This window comes from Gossypium hirsutum, chromosome D12, assembly GCF_007990345.1.
Source record: "Gossypium hirsutum isolate 1008001.06 chromosome D12, Gossypium_hirsutum_v2.1, whole genome shotgun sequence".
NCBI classification, from domain to species: Eukaryota; Viridiplantae; Streptophyta; class Magnoliopsida; order Malvales; family Malvaceae; genus Gossypium; species Gossypium hirsutum.
In genome coordinates, this window is record NC_053448.1 from 135,454 (window position 1) to 151,427 (window position 15,974).

At 32.0% G+C, this 15,974-nt stretch overlaps 1 pseudogene; it reads right to left on the reverse strand.

Annotated features, from left to right (window-relative positions):
* Positions 1-1,764: 1,764 nt before the first annotated feature.
* LOC121224600 (beta-galactosidase 3-like) lies at positions 1,765-14,769 on the reverse strand (annotated as a pseudogene).
* Between the last annotated feature and the right edge of the window lie 1,205 nt (positions 14,770-15,974).

Sequence of the window (15,974 nt, forward strand, 5' to 3'; positions counted from 1 at the left end):
CGATGAGCGAAGGTTTGTTTTAAATGAAAAAGGTAAAATCGACCCTTATTCTTCTGCTTATCGAGGTAAGATGCTTGAAACCTTTGAAACACTTTTGTACTCCTCGGATAGTGATAAAGATCGTGTTGATGAACACTTAGATCAAAACGTGCTTGACTGTCCTATTTTATTTATTGATGATCTATCTGTTTTGATGGTTGATAAAAAGATTCTTGTTTTTGATAATGCATGTGTGAGTGAATCTATAGACCGTCGATTAATGCATGGTATGATTATGCAACTCTGTGAACCATGTGAATCTTTTCAAATACCTACTTGTGACGATTATATTTACCATTTGATTTATTACTCGCAATTTATTCATGGTTTGTGGGAACAATGTGAGACGACTGAATGCCTTAAAACATGTCCATCTTTGTTTCAAATATTTGACGAGGGAGTGGTGAGTAAATTAGATTGTTTGCATGGTAATCTGAATCTGTCCATTCACATACGTTATACATGTTCTGTTATGCTTATGATTGGACTACAAGCTTGTTTCCGTTGCTATTTACTATCTCATGGCTATTCTTTTCAGTGGACTCAATTGCCATTAGTCCCGTTCGATAGAGGAAAGTCGAGTTCATTTGATTTTTCAGATTCGAGGACGAATCTTTTTGAGGAAGGGGGGAATGATACGAGTCACAAAAGCCCAAATTCTTGAAGGCAATGCCCAATAAGCAAATTCCCAGCCCAATCAAGAAATCCATCCATACTTAGTTGAAAATCAGGCCAAATTGTCAAAGTGGCCCAAGTTGTAAAGTTTTATTTTTATTTATTTATTTATTTATTTACTTAGTTTAAATTTTTATGTCAATATTCAGTCCAAGAGTCCCAGATAAAATGACCTTTGACCGAATTTCCATATTAAAATAATTAGGAGTTTTTTTATTTTAGTTTTCTAATTAGATTAGGACTAGTTATAAGGCCTATTTAAAGGCATGACTGTCCACCTTGTTAAACACTTATCATTATTATTAAAATTTCAGATTTGTTGAGAGCAGAATTTTCTTTGAGTTTTCTCCAAGATTTTTCTCTTGAGTTTTCTTTAGAAGTTGTTTTAACAATCTTGTGATTGTGGGAGCCATCTTCAACCTTCTTCTTGCCATTGATATTCTTTGGAGGGGAGATTAGAGCTGTTTGAAGGGAGTTGTGAGATCTTTCGAGATTTCAAGGCTTCTTAGGACTTATCTTTTAATTTCTTACTGTCAATTCTTTCTTTATTTCTACTTGTGCTGAATCATTATCTAATCTATTTTCTGTTCTTATTGTGTTTTCAGCCTTTTTCTATCTTAAGGAATCAGCCCAAAAATCCCCAATTTCTAAGGTTTTTCCATACTCTTTTGGGTGAAATTAGATTGTCGAAATTTGGGGAAAACTATCTTGGTGTTCAATTAGGCAGAATCACAATCTCCTTGAGGGTTTCAAGAACCCTAACACTTATTTCTATTCTCAATTTGATTCTTTGCTGATTTGGGGATTTTATTTCAGATCTGAAAATTCAAAAATCTAATCTTTTAATTTTCTGTTTCGTTTCAGATCTAATTGTTTAGGGTTTTCGTAGGAGTTTCTCGTGACTTGGCAACTCGATCTTGGTCCGCGCGCAACCCCGTATCATTAAGACTAATATTTATTAGAAGTAATCTTTTATGTTATATATCTATAAATATAAACTTTGTAAAAACATTATAAACCTGATCAATAAAACATGGAACTCTAGACGGATTAAATTAATATAAATTATATAAAAAACTGTGTAAAATTAAATTAATTTTGTGACATTTGCCAAATGCTTGACCAATATCGATATATTTAAAAGCAAAAACGAATATTCCACGTATTAAGAGCTAAGTCTATCTATGCTCTTGAATTGTCGCAAACACCTCAAAGGACAAAAAGTACCTGAGCAAAAGAAAAATAAAATTAGGGGCATCATGTTGAGGAAATAAAACACAGCTCGTGCCCGAAAGAAAACGGAGCAAAATGCTCTTTTCTTCCGTTTTCTTCTTCAGGAAGCAGCCAAAACATTTGTGTCGGAACATATACCGGGGTAACTTTAGCTGCAAACTGCTTCAATTGCAAGTCTCTTAGTAGTACCAGGACACAAGCCCTTATCGAAGTTCTCTTCTGTTAGTTCTATGGCACACTCATTCTTACCTAGGCAGACCTGCCGTGCACAGAACATTAGGAAGGAAAAAATAGTGTTAATTAATATGCATTAATACTATACGCAGATATGTGTGTTCACTGAACATGACTACAAATAATCACCTAGATTACGGGCTTATCTGCAATCACAGCTTAGTTGACTTAGTTTCTCGGACATTCTTAGTCCAACTATTTGTGTCATACAAACTCCTTGGCACCAGATTCTGCTGCCAACTTTTCTAATATTTTGCAAATTCTTGGCTACGGTTAATTCCTTGAGTAATTGTACATTACATGCACAGGACTTATGGCTATGCGGAGATGCGATAACCTAAACTTTTGGGATAAGCGAAATGGCAATATGTACACTATCTATATCTATCTATATCTATCTATATCATATTTAAGCCTCTAAATAAATTGATATCATGAATCAATTAGACACCAACTTAGATACCAACTTAATTGAAAAATGACCAAAAAACCTTGTTCTTTTATAAAGCAATAAAAAATATAACTATGAGATTGTATTTATCTTTGTATATTTTATATAAAATCCAAAAATCAATTTAAATCTAAAATATATACAAAGAATTTAAACCTAAAAACCATATATTTAACTTTTATATAAATATATGTCATACATATTTCTTTCTTAGCATATATTGTGAGTATATCATAATCTAATATATAAATAACACTTACCGAGTCACAAGTTAAGTAACTCCATTTACTTATCAAAAACCTCCCCCCCTTAAAAATCTCACTCAAATAATAGCATACATAAAAGTGAAACTATATACTGAAAATTTACTTATTATATTTTTATAAAAAAAAATCATCCACTCTTGTACTTTTCTCTCCACTGTTTAAGAAACCAACACCCTTTCCCCTTTTAAAACCTACCACTATCTTAAAAAATATTAATATTTTTATCACAGCGCATGTATATAAAAACAGCTTATTTATAATTCAGATTTTATTTAAAATAATCTCTAATACATCATAAAATGTATGGTTTAAATTTAATTATAATAACATATGCGATATGTACGAAAATAAATAAATAATAATAATTTAAATTGTACGAAAAAATTAAAATAAAATTTAATTAATAAAAAATTAAAGATTGAATTAACCTAAAGCACTAACACAATCAATCACGTTATCTATATATATTGAACATGATGCTAGTTGAAAATAAATTTTTATGTAAAAAAGCACCCTTGAAAAATTATCTTTCCTTTTAAAATTACCACTATCTTAGAAATATAATTTTCTTAAAAAGATTAATCATATATTGATACTATTATTTAAATCGCTGATCAAGTTGATGTCTTAAATTAATCAGATATCAGTTAATTTGGAAAAAGATTAATTCATCTTTTCTATTAAATGATTATATATTATTTTGATGACTATTTTTTCTCATACTTTTATATAATTTTTAAATAAATAAACTAAAACTATCGTATTTAAGTTCCAAAAATGTGTTCAATGAATTCATAAACAAGTTCTTACCACTACACCAATAATAATTATTAAGTAAATTTTTAAAAAGTAATTTTTACATAAAATGCTTTCTGCCACCTATTAAATCTGACAGAATTGGTGTCACGAGTCAATCAATCACCAACTCAATTAAAAAATTTATGGAACTGTCCTTTCGTGTTTAAAATAAGTTATACTTTTCGAGGTTACTTTAGTTCTTTTATTTTCTATAAAAACAAGTGAAAAATTACCACTAAAATAAAGTTTTATTTTAATCTAATATTTACGTTTTAATTGTATTATGCATATCTTATTACCTCCATCAATATTATTGATTGAATTAGTATTACAAGTTAACTCGATATCAGTTTAAAGTTGATACAACACTATAATAAACAACCGTAATGCATTTAATATTTTTAATTTGATGTTTTTATGTTTTTAAATTTCATTTTACTAACAATTAAATCTAATTTTTTTTCATTTTAATAATGTACATATTGAATATATATATTCAAAATACGTAATTTTCAAATACATACACTTGTTATACGTATACTTGTATTGATTATATTGTTATTGATTGAGTTGCTGTCACAAATTAACCCAACATCAACTAAAGATTAATAACATTAGGTTAAACAATAATATTGCATTTAGTATTCTTAATCTGATTTGTTTACATACTTAAATTTTGTTTTACTCACAATTTAATCTATTTTTTATTTATAATATCGTACATCTTTCACGTGATATGACTAATTAATTTCAAACCATATATTTTATTATTTATTATATATTATTTTAAACACTTCTTAGTGTTTTAAGCACATTTTTCATATGCATATGCATAAAAAGAGACTAATTTATCTTTTTTGTTAAATGACTACTATTGTTATTTCAACGGCGCAAAGTTAACATATCTAAATTTTGAGGACATCTTCAATGGATTTATAAACAAATTTTTATCACTGCACCAATAATAATCATTAAGTAACTTTTAAAAGATATTTTCTTACCTGCATAGTGTATATATGCTATTATTTAAATATCTGATAATGTCATTATCATTCGAGCACTTAATTAAAAAGTTACAAAAATGATCATACATATTTAAAATAAATTATATTATTTGAGATTACTTTAAATCTTTTTCATTTTTATAAAAACCAATAAAAAGTTGCATATAGTGAAATTTAAACCCATTCCATTTGGGTCAATAAACAGTTAACTTTAACACTAAAACAAAGTTTTATTTTGACCTAATATTTATATTTTAATTGTATTATGCATACTTTATTATTGTAATGTATTTAATTTTCTTAATATGATGAATTTATGTGTTTAAATTTTGTTTTACTCACACTTTAATTTATTTCTTTTATTTTAATACCGTACATATTATATACATTATTATATTTTAAATAGGTTGTTTGCTCACACGTACTGGGTGAAAGGTAGACTAGTATTATCTATGGTTCTTCACCCACTTATACAGCTGAAGTTGGAGTAACCTTACCTTTTCGACTGCCAATGTTGAGTTAGGATCATGGCACTCCCCCATGCTGTAAGACCCACACTTTCCTGTAGGATTTCCGAAGCTAGCAAATTTCACATTAGAAATCAAAGTATTTTTTGGGCACTTCAGACGGGCAGCCGATTTTCCACTTCCACCTTTACGTACTGGCGCCTGGTCTACCATAGGAAAGTCTTCAGCAATGAGAGAACATATGCCTGATATTTTGCGTTTCGAGAACGTAATTTTTGTTGGATCTCCACCTTTCTCCTCAAAGATAACCAAAATGTTTCCAGATGGCTTGACCCAAGAACGGGGAACATGGTACCTGGTTAATGGCAAAAACACATTTTTAATCACTCCTCCAAGAAAGCTTTTCTTTTCTTTTTTTGTTTTTTGGATGAAGTCTGGAGAATAAAAAGGAAGCCTTTTAAGGGAAGTAACATATTCAAAGTAGAATATGCTGACGTATCTTAAAATTTCACAATTTTAGTCTAGCTTTAAGTCAATAAAATAGAAAAACGATAACTTGGTGGCTTCAAGTTCACCAATTATTGATAAACTAAAATGGAAAACACAAACAAATGTAAATTGCCTTGAATAACTAATGTATTACCCATAAATAGACCAAAAGATAATATAACATGATCTATTAACATGGTTGATCAATAATTGAAATTTCTTAACCTCGGATACATGAAAGATTTGGCAAATATTCCTACGTTTGTCAATATAACCCTTTTGGTATATCAACCCCAGCCATGCTTTTGTGAGTTTTTTCTCAATAAAAAATTCTATGGTCAAGGAAATTATATTACTAATATCAATTTATTTAATGCATTTAGTGTAAAGTCTGAGTTCAGAAGAATAGTTTTAATCATCTCAGACTGGGCTTACCATCTTTGTGTTGGTTCTCCACAACCAGTAAGGCATTTGTCTGGGAAGAATTTTCCTCTGTAATCACACTCCTCTACACACTTTTCATGTTCAGAACTTTTTATTGGCCAGTATCTTCCAATCTCTTCTCCATTTAACCATGCTAGACCTTTTCCCATATGAATCATATCCAGACCAACTGGTTCATTCCCTGATGGAGAATCCACAACCACCTGTCAAAGCTTAAATACTTCAGTTCTTTCCTTTCTTTTTCTTTCAATGTTGAACAAAGGTAGATTAAGCAATTAAGTATTTAGCTGCAAAAAATATTTATCCAAAATTAAATTTGACCTGGAAATAAGAGCCTTTTACCTTGTACCATGTCAAAGGCTGATTTTTTGGTGGTTCTGAGGTTGACACCCAATTTATGCTATTCAAACCGTCTGGTTTGTATATACTCAAGTGTTCTCCTTGCAATCCAATCTGCATAGAGCATAACAAGGATAGAAAAAGGCTTTCAGAGTTTTAAAGGCTGTAACTAATAAGATATTCTAGCCCTTCCAAGGCTTAGGAAGATAAGAGATGCTTCCTTTCAGAAACAAATTCTTTGAACCTATGGCCACATCAACCTTAGCTTTTCACTGTTTTGAATATCATGCATAGTCTAAGAATAAATCAAGGATTACAGGGTTCAAATCTAGCTAAAATTAGATTTATTAATATGTGATATTTAGCTAGCTGGACAGCCCATCTTGCTCAAATTAGATTACTAGCATTAAGCACTATAATTGTACAGCTACTTTGCCATAGCATAAAAATTCTAGGTTTTAAAGTGATAATGCGACAATTTTATCTTATTTTTTAAACATTATACGGTAAAATATGATAAACAGAACTCTAGATCTGTCCTGTTTGATATTTTCAGCAATTTCCAGCTTCTAGACTCTGCTGTGTTGTCTCTTTCTTAGCACAAGATTAGCAGAATCTAAAATTGTAGAACTGACTATAATCCACTGTTGAAAATTCTCAAAGTATTAGAAGAATAAATTTATGCCAAAGACTGATGAATTATTCAAGCTTGGGACCAATTTGAAAATACCACTGATGGAGAACATGCTAGCAAGTTTTGGAAGAAAATCTATTCGAAGCCTAAATGGTCAAAACTTTCAAGGGTCTAACCGACTATCATCCCAACAAATTTCAATCCAATATACAGCTTTGCAAATTTTAAAAAAAAAAATAAAGTTTTGCACTTTCAAAGACTGACAATCAAATAAAATATGAGATATTATTCTCGCCCAAACTCAATAAAGCCAAATACCTTGTAGGTCCATCTAGACATAGATAAATCCATTGTTCCATTTTTGAGCCCCTCGATCTTGACACTTGTTAGTCCTGCTCCTACCCATTCATATAACCCTCCTGCATTCTAAAACCAGGAATAGTCTGACTTTCAAAAGCATATCATGACTGAAAAAAAATACAAAGTCCCAAGGCAAATTGTACAAAGCTATACAACTAGTAAAATTATAGAAGGGACGAGAATTATCAATTCTAACTTGCTTGTGAACATGATTACACATATAAAAAATATAGCAATTTAAAAGCCCAAGATCAGATGTGGGATGGGGACAGATAAGGAGAATCAAGATATTTCACTATTAGCCACTAATGATCCATTCTATATCCAGTTTAGGATCCACATATAGTCGCCAGAATAGGACCCAAATCAGACTCAACATGGTTGACAAGTCAGCCGAAACTTGAAGAATTCAGATAGAAGAAAAAGTTCAAGAAAACATCCTACAGTGCTTATGGACTCTATAGATAATTTCATACTTCACTCATGCGTATAAGCAAGAAATAAAATGACAAATCTCAAAAAAAAGGTTTTGTGTCTATCAACTGGTCCGAATAAAACAGATTCATATTGAAGATAAGCTGTTTAAAACATCAGAGGATCACCCGTATGCATAGGCAGAGGAGTCAGAATCAGCTCAAGAGAATATAGAAAATCACCTAAGATTCCTAATACCCTATTTTTGGGTAGTTATGAGGAAGCCCAAGGAAGGAGGGGGCCTCATCTCTCCTACAGATAGGTAAGAACTGCTCGGCCAAGCTTTTGCTTGTTAAAACCCCTATAAACTTGGTCCAAGGGAAATTCACTCATTAAAGCGGCAAGAAAGATATGTGGAAAAAAGTTCAAAAATGTCTTCTTAAATTACCCAACAATTAGATTTGATGCAGATTAGCCTATTAAAGTTTCAGTACTGCATGTTTCAAATTAGTTGAAGAGAAGGAAGAACCATGGATAACTAGAATATCTAGTAAAATTTTAACAACCAATCAACATGAAGCTAAAATTTGAAAGAAGAGGGCAGCAAGGAAACAAAGCCTATCATGTAAGTGAAAACCAGCATTTCTGCCATGGAACTCAAAACGAATATTGGAATACTTAAACAAACATGCAAGCAAGAATGTGTTTTAAGAATAACTAACCTGTAGGCCCACTGTCATGCTTAACAGTGCAATTTCATTCTTTCCCACCTTGAGAGAAATTGGACTCTCAAATTTGAAGGGAGAATGTGAGCCATTTCCAGAAGCACTACCTGTAAAATGCCGGAATTTTTTTAAATTTTATTACAATTATCTCCACGTGATAGACCCATAGCAAACTTAGGGAAATACAATGTTGTTCAATTTATAACTTGCAAAATAAATCAATCAACAATATCCATTAACTAAAAGGCAAGGAGAATCTTTGTTGGTGCACAGGTATATACGCATGTATTAATAGGAACCACTTTAAAATTAGGTTATAGTGGAAATTATGATGGGAAAATATTACTTATATGCCATCTGCAGCCATTTGCTGAGTCTTTAATGATCAGTTAGGTTTTAAAGAAACATGCTTTCAACAATCAACAACCATGAAAGAAATGACAAAGTCAAATTAGAAGCAAAGCATATCATATTGATTGTGAAATTTCCATGTGGAATCTGGAGCCCTGAATAATACTGCAGAGCCATCATCTCCAATGGGAAACCCTTGCAACTTGGGGTTGACAACTTGAATGTCTCAAGTTCAAACCTTGGAGATAGGACAGAATCACCTCCCAATATATAGCAGCTATAGCTCAAGTCCAGTGGACCACCATATACAGCAAAGAAACAATTATTAATGACCACCACCACCATAAATAGTTTCGTTGTTGAAATGGTTAAAAGTCAGTTTTGGAATCCTAAACCCTAGTGTTGTAAAATAGTAAAAAGTTTTTCCTAGAGGCTATGACAGTGAAATTATCCTAAAAATAGAAAACCAAAGCTGGAAAACCACATGACATATGAAGCTACTTATGGCAATTGAAGTTTCCAGCATGCTGATCTGGGTTGTTTGTTGTTAGTCCCTAAAAGAAAACTAAGCCAGAGAAGAGAAATGAAACTTACACCCAATTTAAGATGTTTCCTATCATGTTATTATCACAAAGAAATATTAAAGTCATGAGATTCATGGCACTCAAGTATAAATATATATCAATAATGGAGCCTGCAGCCAAGGAAGATCCAAACTATAGACCATAGAGGCAAAGGAACTTCTGCTAAGGTGACAACAATAGAAAAACATGAAAAACAAATTCAAGGCATGTAGTATGATTCCCTAAAACTCACATTGACAATTTATTAGAATCCACTATCATATATATGTAGAGATTTGTATCTAAACTTGTACGCAACTTCTGTAGACAAAAATAGTGAGACCCAAAGCGCACAATACACAAAAATCATCTCACAAGTATCAAGTCTCTATAAATATACCACAGGGGATCCTCAGAAATTCCAAATGTGGGATTTGGGGTGTGGTAACAACTAGGTCCTAGAAATGTTCATTCTACTTTCCTTCAGCATCAAGCATGAATTCTGACTCCAAAAGTCTGACTTGCTCACCGAACAATGAGAAGTGAATAATAAACTTAATTTAAATTAAATTGTCTATCCAGACCAGAAAATGGAGAAGTGCAAAATTTGAGAGTAAGGGTGATAGTACACAAGATGAAAATTGCATATTGACATGCCTATCAATAATTTTATTATAAGATAGTATTTCAAGAAAGGACATTTAGGAACACCAGTAATAACCTTGGAGTTCTTGATTCACAAAAGCATGAAGAGCATGCCCCTTTGACTCAATAAGGAGGACTGGATGGCTTGCCTTCTTCAGAAATTCTTCATTTTCACCAACAATTATACTGCAATTCAAGGATACTCATACTATGAGCTGGTAAGGCTATATTACAATATCATAGAACCAAGACTTACTAAAGGCATATGCACACCCCAAAACCAAGTTGAATTTGGATCAAGTTAGCATACCAGAAGAGCTCTATATCTCAGATACTATAGTATAGATAAGAAACTTTGCTTCTCAAATGAAAGAAGGTTTTAAAGTTATGAAATACATACCACAGCAAGAAGATTTTAATTGGGAAAAGAATTATAAAATTAGCATAACACTGATTTCTCATATGGTTCCTTTTTTTTATGTTAACTATAAGCTTAGAAAGGCCAGAGCTCCAAATACATGCAATTCAGTTTTATGAATCCTTGTTAAGCATATAGCACCTGTAATTAATACTATAAGACACTGTACCACATTCCTTCTTCAAAGGGGGAGGGGAGGCAGTATCGGGCACCTATAAGTTATAACCTCCATAGCTAGTAGAAACATTGAACCACTATCAAGCAATGACAATCAGGTGATGGGAGATAAAATGAGTAAATCCACAAATCTATAAGCACCAAAGATCCATATCATTAAGCCAATGATGGTGGAACAACATGACATGCTTCTACTTTAAGGCATGCCCCTTCATGCCTATTTATCATTTAGTCATCCAAATCCTATTGAACTCCGAAAGACAAGTTTAGCCAGTTCCACAGAGAAATACAAACCTGGTTGTATACCAGAGGTAGTCAGTAGTATCTTTCGTGGTATTTATATGATCCACAAAACCATTTTTAGCAAGTCAGCTACTCCCCAGATTCCAGCATTCTCCACAAATACATCCCATTTAAGAGCTTTCAAGCCTTTACTTGGGGACGTGACTGATGGCGTCAACTCCTCGGGCATCATTTCAACTAGAGATGCCTGTGAACCTACCTGTTGACATATAGCAATCAGAGGCTGAGCTTTTTTGGAGCAAGAGGGGCCCTTGCCCCCTCCCACCTCCCCCACACCCAAAATTTTGACAATTCTTCACATATATATGAATATATATACATATAAATTCATACTGGTCCCTTCAAAATAAATTTATACATTATAGATTAAAAAAAAGTAAAATTAAATTGTTTTTTTTATTATTTTACTTGCCAATTTTTGTTTTTAAACTCTTCAAATTAATCAATTTGTCATTCAAGTCACTGTCATATGTTCTGTGAACTTAGAACTGATTTTTCTAAATGTTAGCCTTTTCTACAAAACTACAAGACATCTACTAAGAGTATTGAAAGGTTGGATTTTTTTTATATCTTTGCCGCCCTGTGCTTGTCTTCTTCAATTTTCAACTCCAAATCCATAACTAGAACATATATATATACATACTAGTTTTACAAAGTTTCCCATCTTTTATGCATGTGAGAATTCCTCATCTTTGCTAAGTTTTGAATATTGAACAAGAACCCTTTTACTTTCTATGGCTAAAATATATATTAGCTTGTTTAAAAAATTAAATTCATTACATCCCAAGTCAGGAAACTCAAAAAAAAAAAAATTGTTTATTCTAGGAAATGAGATTAAGAGAGCAAAAATGGTATATATTATATATAGGTATATATGTGTGCATGAAAATAACAGCAAAGTAGATATGTTTGAAATGAATTCAGTCAAAAATTATAACAAGAACATGTTCTATGAGATCGCAACTTTTTTCTTAAGCAATTTAATCTTGTAATTGCCCCCCACCCCCACAAAGAAAAAAGAAATATATATATGTGTGTATATATAAATGTCAAGATCTGCCAGTATAGGCAATGGATGAATGTTCAGACATTGATGTGTATAAATAATCTTTTTGAAAAAAAAAAAAGAAAATTTACCTTCGCCGTGTTAAACACAACATTCTTACAGTCGGGCAGAATGCTGACTGACCATGAAGGCAGGTGATATGACACATTCCGGAACACTACATTCTTGTCAGTTTTATCATCCAGGTTAGCAAGAAAGGCAGCACATACTTCTGAACCATCATCATAAACATCAGCCTGCAGTGTAGTGGTTGTTCAGATAACAAAAGTCAATCAAAAGAATAGAATAATTGAGTCATTAACACACACAGTAAGTTTAGTAAGTTTTATATATCTGCGATAATGCCACATTTTAGAATAACATGGAAACAAGACAACAAAAACCAAAGGAGAAAACAAGTAACTCAAATATGTTAACTAAACGGGATTAATGACATAAAACATTCTAGCATCTTGCTACCTATCACAATATAATCAAAATTTCTACTCTTGTCCCGAAAATGACTTAAATATGTGCTGTTCTTATCAAGCAGCTACCTAATGTCCTGAGTATTTGTCTAATTAAGAGTGCAGGTTACAGGATTTACATTTTGGTGAAAAAGTACTTTTTGACCTAGCTAAACAAATTCTCGTATCAGAGATTCTAAATTCAGAATCTACTTAATGTCCAGATAAATTTGGCTGATTAAAAATGTACGTTACAGGATTGATATTTTGGTGAAATAGTACTTTTTGACCTAGCTGTTAGCATCAAAAGATTTTGTGAAAACAAATTGTTGTTTCAAATTCTAAATTGACTGTCTCATATTATGTTTTGTGTCTTCAAGGTTTCAGTTTCACTGAAAAACCTTTTTTTCCCCAGTGCCTCCGAGCGAAGGCTACATTTTAACAAAAACATCAAAAGCAACAATCACAGAAGGGATGTTTAAGATTCTTATAGAAGGGGGTTTTCTTGAACTCAAAACAATTTTTTTACTGTCATGAAGGGAAGTTCTTTATGAATAAGGTAAGGTAGCAACTGCGACCGAACCTCTTTAGAAAAGTGAAAAGACAGAAGTAAAGGGAAACTTTAAAGTTGGTGATCTGCCCCCACATGAAGAGGTGAGCACCCAAGAGGTGGAGTAGTACTAAGGAAGAGCAACAATGATAGGAGATTAGGAGAGAAACACTGTTATCTGAAACTAACTGGTAATCAAAACAATTTAGAAATCAGGTAATTGCTATACTAGGAAAATTGACTAAAATGTTGCAAATGTTTAAATGGTATGATTTGGAGAACTCAATAATTTTCTAATATGTACTTATGTTGTTTTTTAAGTTTAAATGAATCTAAAAAGATATTTCAAATTGGGAAGATAAGTACTAGGTGACGACTGAGCTTATAACAATTCAAGGGAAAAAAGTTAACGCATAAAAGTTGTTTAACCGTAAAAGCAACAAGACTTACATGAATATGCAAATATGATTTACTAACAAAATCCCGGCGAAAGAAAAATGTCATCTCAAATGTTATGTGGAAAAAGTTGTAAAGAAGGAAAGCTTACCTCTTGGGAAGGACCTAGTGATAAAGTAGTTGGTTCACTCTTCAGCAATGCATGCTCAGATAACTTTATAGCTTTATGGAGTTCCTTTAGGTGTCCCCATTTTGGAAGCCTAGGTAACCCTAAAAGAGAACCCACCAAATATTTAAATACTCTGGCAAAGAATACACTTACTGACAGATAGCATTAAACCAGCTTACCATACTCATCAATTGGAGCTTCATAATCATAACTTGTTGTAATGAAAGGTCCACCTGATGTGCGACCAAAGTTTGTTCCACCATGGTACTACACGACAGAAAAAAGAAAGTAATTTACTAAAGAACAAAATGACCAAGTAACACATTAACAAATAAGTTAACTACATGCGTTGAAAAAGATATCTGACACTAGGATTGACTAGCACACCATGTAGTAATTATGTACACTTCCTCCTTTCTGGAAAAATCGAGCAACAGAAAAAGCAACATCTTCTGCTGGCCTGTGAGGGTCTCTTGCCCCAAATGTTTTAAACCTGAAAAAGCAAAATACTGATTGCAGCAAAACTGAACAGAAATCAGATGATCATAAAAAGCATGCACACAAAGAACCATATATCCAGGTTATTAATCGAAAATACAAGGAAATAGAACCCTAAAGAAAAAAGAATTGTGAAGGAAACACCCCCCAATATAAAGTACATATTTGAATGCAAGATAGTTCCAGTCAAACAAGTAATAAGTGTGGTTATCAAAAGGTTCCCGTTGCTCTAAAACTCTATGTTTCTTCAAGATTATGTTGAAAGTTTTCAAGAGCATTTAATAAAACTGTTTCATAACCTAATTGGGAAAATAATTCCCTTATTCTATTCTAATAAACTACTAAAAGATAAGGAAAATAATTCCCTTATTCTAATAAACTATAAAAGATAAAATAAAATATTCTTAGAATATCTCAAATGATTTATTCTAAGATTTATCTACCTACTAATAACTTTAAAATATATCCCAAAATATAAGGATTTCACATATTTCAACATATGTATCATCAGAAAAAAAAAACTAAATTATATTTGATATGCAAGATTACCGAACACATCCAACATGAAATTAATCAACTGAAACAAACAGTAAATTAAAATATTACCATCCAGGCCAATTTCAGTCCAAATTTTGGGCTTGTTTGGAGAATTAGGTGTGAATTGATCACAGTAAAAGGAGTTACAAGTATTAATCTGCAACATAGAAGAAACGTTATGGTTAGTCTTTATGCTAAATAGATAAGTTTTTTATCATGTAATAAATAAAAGCAATAGCTCTGAACATTTTCTTTTATGCAAGCAACCATGACCCAATTTAAAATTTTAGAAAACATAAAACCTGAAGCAAGAAGCACAAAGTTGTTATAATAGAGAATATAGTAGACACTGAATCTTAATAATCCAGAAAATCAACTCAAGACAACCATATAGCTGCTACCCAAGTAGCATGTATATAATGAATCATATTGTCCTATTAGTCTATGCCGACTGTTTTAAGGCAAACAGCTAACGAGTGCTTATAGGCCATAGATAAAGGTACACCTACAGATATCATGGAATCCCAAAATATGGACTATAGAGGTGGCAGGACAAGTTTTATTTTTTAATATCCTTGGATGTACTGTTATACATGAGTTCTTCCTTTCACAAAAATGATATTTAACTATGTAGTATGTGTAGATGCAGGGAATAAAAAATGAAAATAAGAACAGAGAAAACAAGATTTCCATATGAAAAGTAACTGAAATTGTGGACATGATGGATTCTAAGAGTATTCATGGGAGAAATGCTAAATTATAAATGCAAACGTATTGGCTCTTAACGTAACAACATTATCTGAAATGAACGAACCTATAATATCACAGAAAAATAAATGTCTACTGAAATAAGGAACACTAGCCTTTTTCTTTCAGTAACTATGAGAATTCAAGATTATGAGATACTGAAAGTAATCGGTTTGGCATCTTACCCTAGCCCATTCAGAAGAACTATGGACTGAATTTATTTTAAAATATAATAGAAGAAAAAATATGGCACACATTGGACACATGCAAACAGAAGGAATCATACTTCATTTGTATTCATTTGGCAGAAAATTTAAGTTAAAGTGATAATGTGAAAGTGTAAATGGATGAACGGATCGATGGATAGAGAAAATAGGGATAAAGACTGAATCTTCATTAGAAAGAAAAAATTAAAAGTGAAAAAAAATCTCACCCACAGGTCAGGAGCATCATCTTGTTGACACATTATCCAAGGTACTCCAATATTCTGAGAAACTGCCATTCTAGCAGCCCATGTAACATAACGCTTGCCCCTT